General features: G+C 31.2%; 1 long non-coding RNA gene across 1 annotated transcript; it reads right to left on the minus strand.

Annotated features, from left to right (window-relative positions):
* Nucleotides 1–12,518: 12,518 nt before the first annotated feature.
* On the minus strand, nt 12,519–15,324 carry LOC110874238. Its single transcript, XR_002555763.2, has 3 exons — nt 15,192–15,324; nt 13,934–14,017; nt 12,519–12,734 (listed from the first exon to the last, which is right to left on the minus strand). It is a non-coding gene; the product is annotated as an uncharacterized LOC110874238 (long non-coding RNA).
* Nucleotides 15,325–16,656: the final 1,332 nt, after the last annotated feature.

Consider the following 16,656-nt stretch of genomic DNA (forward strand, 5'->3'; position numbering starts at 1 on the left):
GGATGGAGCGGCCGCACTTTCTAATTGGTGGTAAGGGCGGAATAAAGAATTTAGCTTGGAAATTATTTTGGGTTCTGTGTTAGTTTGACGGAACTGGATTCTATTTCGCCAAAAGGGATCCTGACGAAACAGAAAGTGTTTCGCCAAGGATGTTTGACGAAATAGAAAATGTAATTCGCCAAGGATGTTAACGAAATAGAAATTTGATTAGTCAAAGGGTAGTTGACGAAACACAACGTGTTTCGTCAACCTGTGTTTCGCCAAAAATCTTTGTTTCGCCAACTTGGTTATTTTGCACAGTAACATGATTTAACCCTGTTAAAGTTAACGGGATTATTTGACTGCTGTTAAGTGTTGTACATAACTTATGTAATAACGACTACATGCTAGTACTTGTATGATTACCTATACGTGCTCAACTTGGATATAAACTGATTGTGTATACGTGCATACTCTAGGACGTGACTGATTTATTTGAGCACATACTTAGCATACCGAGCAAACCCAAGGTGAGTTCACACCCTTACTAAGGCATGGGATTCCCAAGGACTTGGGAATGGGATTGAAGGAATAAGATTGAATAGATTTGTGCTGACACTAATACTAGACTACCATACCACTGTCCTCGGTTGTGTAGGACACATACTTATGCTATTCACTATCCTCGGTTGTGCAGGATACATATTTACAATCTACGTAGACTTATACTTACTACTATCCTCGGTTGTGAAGGATACGCACGTAAAACCTACGTGCATTTATACTTACTACTATCCTCGGTTGTGAAGGATACACACGTAAAACCTACGTGTACTTATACTTACTCCTATCCTCGGTTGTGAAGGATACTTATGGTCACGAGCAGTCTAGTGGTTATACAACATGGGAAGCCCCCACCAATAGAACGTACTAACGGCCCAGTAGCGCCACCTGTTACTAACGAACTTACTATTACGCATTTACTTTCTGTGAACTCGCTCAACTAGTTGTTGATCCTCTGTTACATGCCTTGCAGGTCGTTAGGTATATGGAGCTTGCACATGGAGGAGCGGGTCGTTGTGGGCTTGGATCGAGATTATCTCATTAAACACTTATGACATTTCGTACTTAATTATGTTGGGCTTTGATTATACGCTTCCGCTAAACAATGATAACTTACTTATGTTTTGGAAACACCTTTCATATGGATTTGGTTTGGTTTATATTGCAATTACTTTTACTTTGTACAATGTTCTATATGATTGGTGGCTTGATCCTGGTCAGTCACGCTCCCAAGCGGTGATACTCCGCAGGTGGATTTTGGGGGTGTGACACAGACGGACAGAGCGAAAGAACGATTCAAACATTGGAAGACATGTTGCGAGCTTGCGTAATGGATTTGGGTGGTAGTTGGGACACTCACTTACCCTTGGTTGAATTTTCATACAACAACAGTTACCATGCAAGCATTCAAGCCGCACCCTTCGAAGCTCTCTATGGACGCAAGTGTCGATCACCATTATGCTGGGCTGACGCGGGTGATAGACAGCTTGTTGGTCCGGATTTGGTTCAAGAGACAACATACAAGATTTTCCAGATCCGAGAGCGCATTAAAGCAGCTCGTGATCGTCAAAAGAGTTATGCGGACCGAAGAAGGAAACCTCTGGAATTTGAGGTGGGAGATATGGTTTTGTTGAAGGTTTCACCCTAGAAGGGTGTGGCACGCTTTGGGAAGCGTGGGAAGTTGAACCCCAGATACATTGGCCCATTTAAAATCCTAAAAAGGATTGGTCTTGTAGCATACAAGTTGGATTGACCTGCTGAACTGAATGGCGTCCATGATACATTTCATGTATCTAATCTGAAAAAGAGTCCCACTCAAGAAACATTTGTCATTCCTGCCGACGAAGTTTATATTGACGACACACTCCACTTTACCGAAGAACCCGTTGAGGTTACTGATTGGAAGGTTAACAAGATGTGACGGAGTAGTGTCAAACTCGTCAAGGTTCGTTGGAACGCGCGACATGGCCCAGAATTCACGTGGGAGCTTGAGGATCGTATGAAGGAAAAGTACCCACATTTATTCCCCAAGACCCCTGCATCTAGTAGCAGAACTAAAATTTCGGGACAGAATTTTCTTAACAGGGGGAGAATGTGACAACCCTCATAATTACAGGTATCCGTACAATAAATTAATATTAATTTGTGCTTAATGACTGTGTTTAACTACAACTGATGATATAAACTGCTTTATGATTTCTGTACCATACATACATGTGCATCACATTTCATACTGTCACACCATTTATTACATACAAACTTTCGTGACATACTTGATGCACAAAGCATGGTTAGCACAGTTAGCGGATAACGCAGAAATATACTGACAGTGCCAGTACATAGACAGACAATGTTTTGAGGCCCAGTATGAGCCAGAGACAAGGTACTACACTAGTATGGAGTGTAGGGAAGTAAGGACCATAAAACTGCGTCACTAGGTGATAGCTTAAGTGCCGGAAAGTGCCTAAAACCCGCTCTCTAAGTGCAGAATTCTGCATTAATCATTAAAAATCAGCATTTTAACATGCTAGTAACATGCAAAAATATGGCAAAATGGTCCTGTATGCTTTCCTAAGTGTCGGGAATTAAAAGTGTCACGAAAAGTTACATAAAGGACATATACGGTATAACTTAGCACTTTAACGGATCGGTATCTAACCGAACAACCGGACATTACCCGGAACACTAAAATATTGCTAAAAACATTCTTTTTATTTTTCTGAACTAGTTATGGTTCCCGAACACTTAAACATTCTACATAAAGCATCCTACACACTAAACATTAGATATAACATTTAACTTCCACTAATTACCTTTTACCATTTCAAATTACAATTTACACCCCCCCCCATATATAATTTACGGCTCACTCATGTGGCCCCCACTCCAAGATTACTTCAAATCTCCTAAATATTACCATAATCTTCTCTTGGATTTAGTGTGATCTTGTATGTACTTCAAAGGACACTATACCCATTGGACATTAGAGATCTTGGATTATAAGTACACTTAACCATCACCTACATCTTCATCACCACTTCAACTCTTCTCCTCTCCCTCTCTAAAGCTCAGCCGAACTACCATCCATACACCACCATTATTTTCGATTTTCATTCATCCAATCCAAGCTTCATACAAGGTGCACAAAGGTGATTTAAAAGGTGTGGAACTCACGGATCTTGAAGGACCTCCTTTACAAGCTTTTATCCACTTCTTTTTCTCCATTGTTCTTCCCTAGCTTCAAGCTAGTAGTAAGACTTCTTTGATCTTTGTTTACTTCATGTTTTTAGTGGTTAAAAGATATATTGTGATGAAAATCCTAAGAACACTAAAGAACATACACTTAAATCTTGAAACATAAAGTTTACATAAGATGAAATATGGATAGAATGATGTTGTTTAGCATATGGATGATGTTTGCTTGTTGATTACTAGAGATATTGATGTTGATCATATCATGGAACTTGCTAGATTATGATTAAAAACATGATTTAGCAAGATAGGGGATGATTATGTAACAACGTGAAATAATCAACTTCTTGATTAAACATGAACTTGAAAGTAAAATGTTTTTCTTGAAAAGTAATAGACAAAGTAGGTTAATAATCTTGTAAATCCAAGACTTGTGAATGATTTTTCTAAAAGAACCAAGTTTAAAAAGATGATTTTTGAAAGATCATGATTTTTATTAAACCTACACTATTTTTAGTGGCAAAATAAGTATAGAAATACTTTTGAAACAAGAACGTGTTATAAATAAACATTTTTGTAAAACATGTTTAATAGTTGTAAACATCTAAAATCCTCAAGAATGAAGTTTACCAAGTAGTAAATATATTTTGAAGGGTAACAAAGGCTACTAAATACTTTACCAAGTTACTACACACTTTTGTGAAAAATCAAGTTCATGTTATTATGTAAGTTGTATAGTTTTTGCACTTGGCAAGTGCAAGATGTTTAGGGTGTGATTGTTGATTGTTTGAATGATTTTTGAAAAGAAAATGGTATGCTAAATAGCATGGACACCTCCATTTTTTAGGGGAAACTATGGCGAAATTTTCTAAAAATTCCAACACTTAGAAAATATTTTCTAAATAAGTGTTTACAAGTGTATTTTTAACTTTGTTTTTCAAATATAAACTTTGCCATAATTTTTATAACAAAAATACAAGTATTGGAGGTTGGTTTTTGTAAATAAAAATGGGTAAATATATATTTAGAATATATATTTTATACTAGGACACTTGTGCGAATATTTGTTTACTATATGGAATGGTTATATTATTTTAGGGTGAAATAATATAACTTACAAATTACCATGACATTTACGACTCCAAAATAATACCAAAAATTACAAGGATAAAATATTTAAGTTACACACTTGATATTGTAAAACCGAACGCAAAAACGTAACTTAGGAAATATTCCGGAAAATACTCTTACAACTATAATTTTTGGTAAATATTATTTTAAAAACGAAAGGGGTGAAAATATGGTTTTTGTACATATTACCAAGTATATCATATTTTCGACAAAGAGAAAATATATTATATTTTTGGAAGATAAAAATATATATGTTCCTAGTATATTTAGAAAATATATTATTTTTGGGAAAGATATATATTTTCTTGGGAATACATTATTTTTGATAAATGAGTTATATATATTTTTTAAGTGGGACTTAAAATATATTATTTCAGAACTACAAATATACATGTATAAAATACCCCCATCCTTGGGAAGGAAATACGAAGTTAAAATACTTGAGAAGTATTAATACGAAATATTGATTAGACAATTATTCCAAAATTAAACATAATTTAGAGTTAAAAAAATTATTATTTTAACAAATAATTATAACTTGGAATAATATTGGGAAACACAAGAAACGCAACTCAAAAAACATAAACTCTAAGCCAAGGCACGGCCCTTTCGTCTAATAGACGTACACTGTAGGTAGTCGTGATTAGCTGCGGAGATTTGAGTTGACGATACAGAAGACGCACTACTGTGAGTTCATGTCCCCCTTTTCCTTAAACTGTTTTTTTTACTTACTTAGGGGGTGAAATACATGTTACAAAAGGATACTTACAATACTATTGGTATGATTAGCCTAGGAAAGAACCATAGATCATGTGATAGGGTAGGCGGATACTTGGGACCATTAATCCTCGTATCAGGACCGAGGGGCATGAGTGATAGATCTATTTGGGTGTAGCGAGCCCACACCCATGAGGCCGGGGCGGCCCATAGTGGTGACTATGTCTTCCAGCCGGAAGCCCGGTACAACTTTGCTAGGTTTGAGTCTTCCTACACCGTCACACATATCAGTGGCCTTGCAAACCATTGGTGATCTTTTCCTTGTTTGCAATCATACGGGGACATACATACATTCACTGGTTACAAAGGTTTATACATACTCACATACACATGAACTCGCTCAACTTTTGTTGATTTTTCAAACTACATGTATTTCAGGAAACTAGTGGATCTGGAAGGGTATGCATGTGTCGTCAAGCTGCGTTTGAATAAAAGATGTTATCCATGGTTGTCGAGTTTAGGGGGTGTATCTTAATCCTGGACGGGATACACGTCTCTAAACTCAGGTTTTATTTAAGTACTTTTGTTGAGTCTTTATGAACTCATTTGAACACGTCATGATTTGTAACTTAATTTGGTATTGATGTTTTCAAACAATGGTATTGTGGTAGTTTCCGAACTTTATTAATGGATAAACATCTCTTGTTTTTATCATATAGCATTGTTGTGATTGTTTGCTATGGTATTAAGAAGGCACACCAAATAACCACGCTTCCGCAAAAGTCAGGGTGTGACAACTATAACCAACCTATAATCGGCCTACTGTAACAAACTGAAACTTATTCATTAACATCAACCTATAATCAGTCCAATCAAACACTAATTCAACAGCAATCACAGCATATTATTCACTAATGGAATGTCTAACAATTACAGCATATAATCAATCCAATAAATTACCTGTTGGAGTATGGAAGAACCGAAGAAGAAGGCCACCGGAGTTGGAAGCGGGACCGTCGGAGAAGGAAGCAGGGCCGCCGGAGAATGAAGTCGTCGTTGTCCCTGATGTCGCTGATCAGTTTTGTAAAGATTTTAGGGCAGGAATCCAGTTATGTCGCTGATAACTATGATTTTAGGGTATAAGGCTAACGAAAATGGGCTAATTTTTTCATTTTGGGCCAGTTTTGTAAAAATTGTAATTGGGCCGACTAGGCCGACTTGGGCCGACTAGCGATTTTTGACTGATTAGTGAAAAATTACTCAGTAGGAGGCCGACTAGTGACTAGTCGCCGATAAATCGCCGACTAGTCGCGATTTTTGCAACACTGCCTTTTTTTACAACATACGCTTCAAAAGAAAACCTTAATTCCATGGCGAACATGGCGATTAAGATCCCTCCAACACTTTCGATCAACAAACATCGGATTGGAAGACGTTAAATCGATGGTAATGTCTAATACGTGCTTCGATCATTCTTCTTTGTTGTTACATTCGTCTGATTTCGTTAATGTTCTGATGTTTTTTTATTGTTCTTATTTTGTTAGCAGTTCAATTATTGTTAGATGATGATTGATTAATGTATTTGATTTAGTATTCTCTGATTTACTTTTGTTGGTACTGATTTTGGATATATATATATATATATATATATATATATATATATATATATATATATATATATATATATATATATATATATATATATAAGGGAAGGTTCAAATGAAAACCAATAGTTATCGCGAAAACTCGAAAACTAACTAAAGAAGCCAAAAAAACATACCAATTTTTTTTTGCACACCAGTTTTCGCCACTTTTTATATATATAAAAAAAATTTCAAAAAAATAAAAAAAAATTGTAGTGCACATGTGTATTATTACACATGTGTACTCCAATTTTTTTTTGAAAATTTTTTATAGAAAAAAACCTGCGATTTTTATAAAAAATTGAAATAAAAAATTTGGTGCGTTTTTTAGGTTTTTTTTAGTTAGTTTTCGAGTTTTCGCGATAAAAGTGGTTTTCATTTGAACCATCCCCTAAATATTGCAAGGACACGCAAAACACAATGAATCACCTATTTTTTCAATCCTAAAAACCTAGAAAGTAAATGAAAATGTTACAAATGTAAGATTTAGTGTTTCTTACAGTTGAATTCAAAACAAAATATGGAAAATTTTCACTTTACTTATAACCTACACATACGTAGGTTATGTGTATGTTAAATTAACAACATGTATGTAGGCTATGTGTAGGTAAAAATATATGGTCTTTTTATGTATATATAATTGCACATATGAATGTCAGAAACACAAAATTTATAAAATATGAACCTTTTTCCCAAAATTAGTGTTTTAGTGTTGTTCTTTTTGTTCTCGCAATAAATAATGTTCTGTAATGATCCTCATCCTATATATATATATATATATATATAGGGGATGGTTCAAATGAAAACCACTTTTATTGTGAAAACTCGAAACTAACTAAAAAAAAGCCTAAAAAACACACCAATTTTTTTTTATAAAAATCGCAGGTTTTTTTATATAAAAAAACTTTTTTTCCAAAAAAAAAATGTGTAGTACACATGTGTAATACTACACATTGTACACATGTGCACTACAATTTTTTTTGAATTTTTTTTATATATAAAAAATGGCGAAAATTTGTATGCAAAAAAAAAAATTGGTATGTTTTTTTGGCCTTTTTAATTAGTTTTCGAGTTTTCACAATAATTAGTGGTTTTTATTTGAACCTTCCCATATATATATATATATATGTATATATATATATATATATATATATATATATATATATATAGGAGAAGGATCCTTTAGGAACCACCCTTTATTGCGAGAACCGCGAGAACCAGTGTGAACACAAACATTAATACCTAAAAAAATCTTAAAAACACCCAATTTTTTTACTATTTTTTTTTTTTTTTGGAAAAATCGGTATATTTCGTTGATAATAGAAAAAAATTCAAAAAATAAATTTCGAGTAACAGTTATCCATACACATGTGCATATGTATCATTTCTTTGACAAATTCCGTAATTCATTACAAATATTTAACAATTGCACTTTCATTTACACTAGCACGTGTAATACACTACTTTTTACGTTAACAATATTAAAAATGTACATGTGCATCTATATATATCAACATGTGTTTTACACTACTTTGATGCACTTTCTCTTTCATCTATTATTCCATCCATAATACACAAACATGCACATGTGCATTTTTGTCATTTTTTTGATAAATTCTGTAATTCATTACAAATATTAGACAATTGCCCTTTCATTTACATTACCATATGTAATACACTTCTTTTTACATTACCAATATTAGAAATGCACATGTTCATTTATATGTATCAACATGAAATAAGGTGTTTTGGTACACTGCTTTGAATACACTTCCCTTTCATCTATCATACCATCCATAATACACTACCATTACCTCCTACCATCCATAATACAATACCATTACCTCCTACCATCCATAATACAATACCATTACCAATATTTTCACTTTATTACATGTATATAAAAACCATTTATACCATCCAATCAACATATTACATCATAAATTGACAACTATAACCAAACCATCAACCACTATAAATAACTAACCAAAAAACATGTATATGGGCCTACTTCTCCATTCAAAATTACAAACTTTTTGTAACAAAACACGTTATATCATGGTTATACTTAATGATGCACATGTGCATTTTGAATATTGGTAATTTAAAAAGTAGTGTATTACGGATGGTATTGTAAATTAAAGTGCAATTGTCTATTACGGAATTTGTCGAAGTAATGATACATATGCACATGTGCATGGATAACTGTTACTCGAAAAAAAGTTTTTCTTTTTTTTGGTGATGAAATTTAGCGATTTTTTTTTAAATATTAAAAAAAAATTTTGAGTGCTTTTTTGATTTTTTTTAGATTTTATTTTGTGTTCACATTGGTTCTCGCGGTTCCCGCAATAAGGGTGGTTCTCAAATGAACCTTACCCTATATATATATATATATATATATATATATATGCCAGGATCATTTCAGAACTATAAATATTTACAGAACTCGTAGAACTCCTAATAAACAATCTTTTTATTTATATATTTTTATGTTTAGGATAATTTTATCATTTATTATGTGTATTTTTACGATTACATACATGTTAAGAGTAATTTTATCATTTTTTATATGTAATTTTATAATTACACGTATGTAAACTAGTTTTTTTACATATATGTAATTAGTTATGACACATATATATAATTTTGGCAATTAAACATATGTAAACTACTTTTAACATGTATGTAATCAAAGAAATACGTATAATAGATGATAAAAAGATCTTAAATACAAAAACTTATATATAAAATGATTGTTTATTAGGAGTTCTGAAAGTTTTGTAATTATTTAGAGTTCTGAAATGAACTCAACCCTACAAGGATCATTTCAGAACCCTATATATTTTCAGAACTTACAGAACCCATCAAGACCATTCAATGATATGATCAATGGCTCAAAAGAGTAATGGCAGGTATGTAAATAAATAGAATACTAAGGAGATTGAATTAAAATAAAATGGGTAATATAGTAATTTTAACCTAACTCTTTCCGTAAACTCCCCTATAAGATCTCCTTTGAATCATGATTTCATTCTCTCTCTTAAAATTCAACAAATTTAGGATCCAACATACTCACGAATTGCCCATCTCCTCCTCATCGCATATCATCTGTTCAATAAATTTTGTTCCATTTCATTCTCTATTCATTACACATCTTTGTGACCAAAACTCCTTTTATAATTTTTGTTTATCTTTTGTTGTTTGTGCTTTATATTTTGATGCTGCCTGATCGGTTCCGAAAGCAATCAACGAATGATGTTTTCAAGTTCAATTTCAAAGTCCTTAATTATCTTCACTTATATTTTTTTTATCTTATGTTGCTTGTGCTTATCTTTAATTTTGAGTTTATTTGCATTATATGTTTGTTCCAAACATTACAGGTATTTTGAGTTTTCAAGTTAGGGGTTGGCTAAATGCACCCCCATTTTTACTTTTCATACTTCCTTTCTAAAAATATCATTTTAAAAACTTGTCATGTTTCACCCCTATACAAACCATTATATTTGAAATGTTTTTTTTTTTTCCAAAAGGTTAAAAAAACGTTTTTTGTACTAAAAAAAAATAATAAGGTTTTTTTATTAAACTTTCTTTTTTCATAACAATTATTTTTAAATATTAAAATTATAACCTTTTTCTCTAAATAAAACGAATCTTGGTTTTAAAGACACTTTCTGACTAGTATTTTATTATATTGTCATTCATAAACAAGCTTTACGAATTGAAAATTAACATTTTTTATGAAAAAAAAAAAGATAAACATATTTTTTGAAAAAAAAAACCCGTTAATTTTATGTATTTAACCCCAAAACCTCACTTTTATTCTTTTATTTCATAGTTTAGTTGTCTTACCTCTTTTATTTTAATAATACTATTATGATATTTAAAATATTTTATAAAATGATTAACAATTCTATATATTAAAAATAGAAAATATTTGTCCTTTCTTCAAAAGAAAACATTTACATCACTAGCTTATATCTATTTATTAAACCATGTGTGTTAATTAATAAATAAATAAGTAGGTAGTATAATATTTTTTTTAAACAAAGGGTTCAGTTAGTGTCTTAGAATTGAAACTAAAACGGACACATCAAGCAAAACAAACTAAATTATATTGACTTACTTCAATTTAAAACATTTGTTCTTTTAATAAGAAACCACTTTTCGTTTTAACTTAAAAAACGTTTCAGAATACAACTAATAGTAATAACAAAAATAAGATAACAAAAAGCCCGGAAAAGATATTATAAAAACAAAAAAGGGTTGAATAGTATTAATGTGAAAGTTTAGGGAGAAGGTGCGTTTAGTAAAAAGGGGGTGCATTTAGCAACACCCTTCAAGTTAATGGATAGTTGATTGATTTCGATTGAGATTTTAAGCTTCTTTGGTTCTCGATGTTGATGTTATCATTTTTTTTTATTTTGCCCCGCGTCACACTTTGATTAGGTACATATATGTGTAAATAGAATTAGTTCACTATAAATTGATGATTTGTTTGTATATTTACATATATGCTAATAGTATACTTACACATATATAGAATATTTTCCTATATATACAAAAACAAGTTAGGGGAATAGTGCCACGCAGAGTGGCACTTCCCTATTAGACCAATCATTTTATTATTTTATATTCGTTTTAAAATTACGGTTTCATCCTTAATTTTTTTTATAGAATACTAATTTCATTGCCCTCACTTTAAAATAAAATTATGCTTTTGTCCCTCGCAAAAAATTACAATTTTGTCATCGGTTCAAAATTATGATTTTATCCCCAGATTACGATTACAATTACAATTTTGGCCACAGTTCAAAATAAATTTTTGCTTTTGCCCCAAACTAAAATTGAAGATTTTGCATTTTCGCCCCATTTCAAAAATTATGATTTCGCCTTCAGTTTTAAATCATGTTTTTGTCCGGTTCAAAATAAAAGTATGTTTTTGCCCTCCAGTTCAAAATTACGATTTTGCCCTCAGTTCAAAATTTTGATTTTGCCCAGTTCAAATTAAAAATATAGTTTTGTCCCCAACTTAAAATTAAAATTACGATTTTGTCCTTAGTGCAAAGTTATATTACGATTTTGTCTCTGGTTCTAATTTATAGTATTGCCATCACTTTAACTTTTGGCAAATTACGATTTTACCCAAGTCAACAAATACAACTTTGCACTCAATTCAAATTACAGTATTGCTATCGTTTTAATTTTTTTAGCAAAACTATAAAAGTGTTTTTTTAATTGGTTGACTCGATTTAATTTTTTCCATGTCAAGGAGCTGCCTAACACTCGCTCATTAATCCTGACAAACTACAGTTTTGCCATGAGCTCAGAACTACGGTCGTGTCATCGTTTTAGTTTTTTTTCATAACAAAACTATAATAGTGTTTTTTTAATTGATTGAGAATTATTATTCGGCTATCGCCCCGCAACACAGACGGGGCATCAACTAGTTTACATATAAATTGATAGACGACTAGCTTGAAGTTTACATATATGTAAATATAGAAATTTGTTTGAAAATTGGATGAGCAGGATAAAGGTTTACATATATGCAAATAAATAATCATTAAAAAATATTAGTGTAAAGATTTGTATATATGTAATAAAGTAGGTTATAACCCTGTGTATTACACGGGGCAAATAAATGAATTAAATATACTAAATAATAAAACAATATATCTTTAAAAACCCCCTTTATTGCACACGTTGAATAAATATAATTTTATATATTAAATATTAAAAACTTATATTGTAAGACCCTATTCACGATTTGACCCAAAACGACGCAGCGGAAAATGAACCGTAAAATTTCTTTCTTTTAACTACTCTAACATACTTAAATAGCGTTTAGGTCAACCCTTCTAACATAAATACATCATTCATCATTTATTTAATGTAACTATGTTAACAAATGATTACAAACAACGTGACCGCCTTCCCGTACAATCCATGATCTTCAACTTGATCCTCGTTCACTTATCCCTCATGAATATCTGACTAACCTGCGGTCACCTTATATAACCAACACGTTAGTACATGGTAACATCATATATAATTTAATACATATACTTAAAAGGCTATATCACATTCTAACTACGTAAGGTATTCCATTGAAACATCCTCTCAATTTTATTTACTTGAGCCCGACATCAATTCCTCGAGGGTCCGACGTTCCCATACCTATACTCCATTTATTTCATTCTCAATAGTAACATGGTTCGGAGTACGTAATCTCAAACATATTGAAAACCCACATCTTCACGTATACGTATACACGTGATCTACAATCATTAGATTACATCACGTGTATACACTTTCATATATCTAAGTACATTCATACGTATCTCATTCATTTGTGCATACATACAAGTTCACACGACTTACACATGCTACGGTTCCATATCTACATACATACATACATACATAAAAGTCACATTCACTTATTTGTAAGTTTAGCCTTATCTACAAACATATCAACACAAATTAATGCAATTACAAACAAACATAACTGACTAACTTCCAACAAACATGACGAACATTCAGCAACATAATGAACATTCCATTAACACGATGAACATTCAGCAACATAATGAACATTCCATTAACACGATGAACATTCAGCAACTTAATGAACATTCCATTAACACAATGAACATTCAGCAACATAATGCACATTCCATTAACACGATGAATATTCAGCAACATAATGAACATTCCATTAACACGATGAACATTCAGCAACATAATGAACATTCTATTAACACGATAAACATTCAGCAACATAATGAACATTCCATTAACACGATGAACATTCAGCAACATAATGAACATTCAGCAACATAATGAACATTCCATTAACACGATTAACATTCAACAACATAATGAACATTCCATTAACACGATGAAGATTCAGTAACATAATGAAGATTCCATTAACACGATGAACATTCAGCAACATAATGAACATTCCATTAACACGATGAACATTCAACAATATAATGAACATTCCATTAACACGATGAATATTCAGCAACATAATGAACATTCCATTAACACGATGAAACTATCATCTTAATTTACATTAAGGATAGACGAAGTTCATATGAACTTACCTTGGTACTTACCCTTACCCGTAAATTTTTACTTGGTTCCTTATATACAACATACCAAACTTCATTTATAAATAAGAAGTGATTTCGGAAATCACTTACCTTAAGTGTCCGTATTCGCATCTGTTTCCTCGCCTCCTTTTGACCCGTTAGCCTTCCATGCTTCCATCCATCTTGACATGATCCCTATACTTTCATGTCATCGCATTCACATTCTTGGTAGCATACATGATTGTACATATTAACGATCATATCAAATTCATGTTTCACATTTGACTTTCATTAGTCAATTCCAACAAGCATAAGGCATATTTCCAAAAGTCAATCTTTTCAAACTCATATAACTCATCACGTCATCACATATAACACATATGGATATAACACGCATTATATATTACAATTGTGACAAAAAGTCTAACATTGCTACTTATGCACAGTTGACTTTCAGAAAGTCAACGATTTATCATATGAACTTTTGACTTAACCTCATACATCTATGTCATTATAGTAGACTATACGAATGACACTATATACATTTCATACTCACGATGCAATAAGCATACAACCACATGATCATCTAGTTATATGCACACACCAAACATATTCAATTCCGTTCATTCTAGTAACATAATTCTACAACTAACACCATGACCTATGCTTAACAACCCAACATCATTCTAACTTCATCCTGTTCTAATGATCTCATATGCTTCACATTTAGAGTACTTTTACTTATCAATTTTGATTAAGCAATTATTCAAACATGTAGTAAACATCATACCACTCCAACATAGAGTACAATATTCTAATGTATACTTTTACCAAATAACATGGCCAACCAAATCCTACATGAATTCCATCTAAAAATAGATTTCTCATGTTTATTTATCATCAAATACATCATATCCCCATATTATACGATTTCATCCATTACTTGCATACCATTTCATCTATTAATCTCACCTAGGCATTTCATCAAACACTTGGCGTGCATGTCACAATTTATGCATAATGTACAAGTGTTTCATGCTTTACTTCCTACTTCATGCTTTCATTCATCAATTAACACAAAAACATCAACAAATTCAAATCACATTCAATCTACCTAACAGGAAAGCATTACATACAACATGGTACAACAAGATTTGAACAAGGATTGGACATGGGTGACACACCCATGTCGCCATCTTCACCACTAGAAGTGGGTTTCACCTCTAAACATCAAATTACCCCAAACCACGCATAATCCATGTCCTATATGATGATTCTAACACATACTCATACTCAATTTCATACAATTTCGCGATTTCTAACATAACCCACTTTGTGCATAATCACCAATAAAAATTTTAAGACATACCTTATGATCCCCTTGTAAAGGTGATCATTAATCCATGTTCGGTTGTGAATTTAAGTCTTGATTCACCCTTCAATTTGATGGTTATCGTTGAGTTAGGGTGTTGGCTCTTTGGAGCTCCTGAACTTTCAAGAACACACACGAAGTGTGTGTTCGTGTGTGGTGATATTTCATTTTAATAACCCAACTTCCATCTTGTTCCATTTAGCCCCTCATGTTTGTCACTTAACATAATTTGCACTACTTTCGTCATTTAATACTTTTAACCACACACTTAACTAGGTTAAATAGCCTAGTTATTTATTTCATGCTAAGTCATATAGGAACATACGGCAAATATAAACATTCAGGTTTTGGGGTGTTACATATATCTATAAGAACCATATTGTACGTGTTGAATAAATATAATTTTATATACCAAATAAAAAGTTATATCTTTAAAACCATGTGTATTACACGGGTTGAATAAATCTAATATTGTTTACCAAATAATAAAATAACACAACTTTAAAAAACTTCATTTATTACACAGGTTGAATAAATGTAATTTTATATACCAAATAATAAAAAAGTTACATCTTTAAAAATATGTGTATTACACGAGTTGAATAAATGTAATTTTCTATACTAAATAATAAAAAATATATATCCTTAAAAAATCCCGTGTATTGTACGAATTGAATAAATCTAATTTTATATATCAAATAATAAAAAGTTATATCTAAAAAAACTTTATGTATTACACGGGTCGTATAAATGTGATTTTGTATAGTAAATAATAAAAAAAGGTATATCTTTAAAAAACCACGTGTTTTACACATGTTTAATAAATCTAGTTTTATATACCAATAATAAAAAAGTCATATCTTTCAATATACGAATGGATAATACTCGATACGCGATGGATATGATGATTGTGAAGATAGTTCTTGAAAAGAAGATATGTTATTCAAGAAGCAAATTAGCATCTATTTGAGTGATAAAATGTTGGTACCAATTCCGACAAATTGATTTATAAATTATGTAATAAAATTGATATAATAATTTTTTTAGTAATGAAAAAAAATATTTCATATATTAATACAAAGTTTGGTTTTCGTGATAAATAATTTGTTTTATTTAAAAATATCTTAAATTAACAATTTAAATTTTATAATAGTATCTTATTAGAAAAATAGAAGAAGGGTATTCAAAATTTAAAGTAGGATGAAATTTAATATTAGCTCATTATTCATTTATTTATTTAATTAATATAAGATAAATTTGAAGTGAGGCGAGAAAATCATAAAATAAATGCTTACAATGAATGATAGGTGTCACACATTAATGTTTTATTATATAGTATAATATATATATATATATATATATATATATATATATATTTAGATCGATATAAATAGATTATTATATTTTAGTAAAATTTGTTAGCGAAGTCTCAATAAATTTAACTCTTTATTTAAAACTTATA

This window comes from Helianthus annuus, chromosome 9 (genome assembly GCF_002127325.2).
Source record: "Helianthus annuus cultivar XRQ/B chromosome 9, HanXRQr2.0-SUNRISE, whole genome shotgun sequence".
In the NCBI taxonomy this organism is placed as follows: domain Eukaryota; kingdom Viridiplantae; phylum Streptophyta; class Magnoliopsida; order Asterales; family Asteraceae; genus Helianthus; species Helianthus annuus.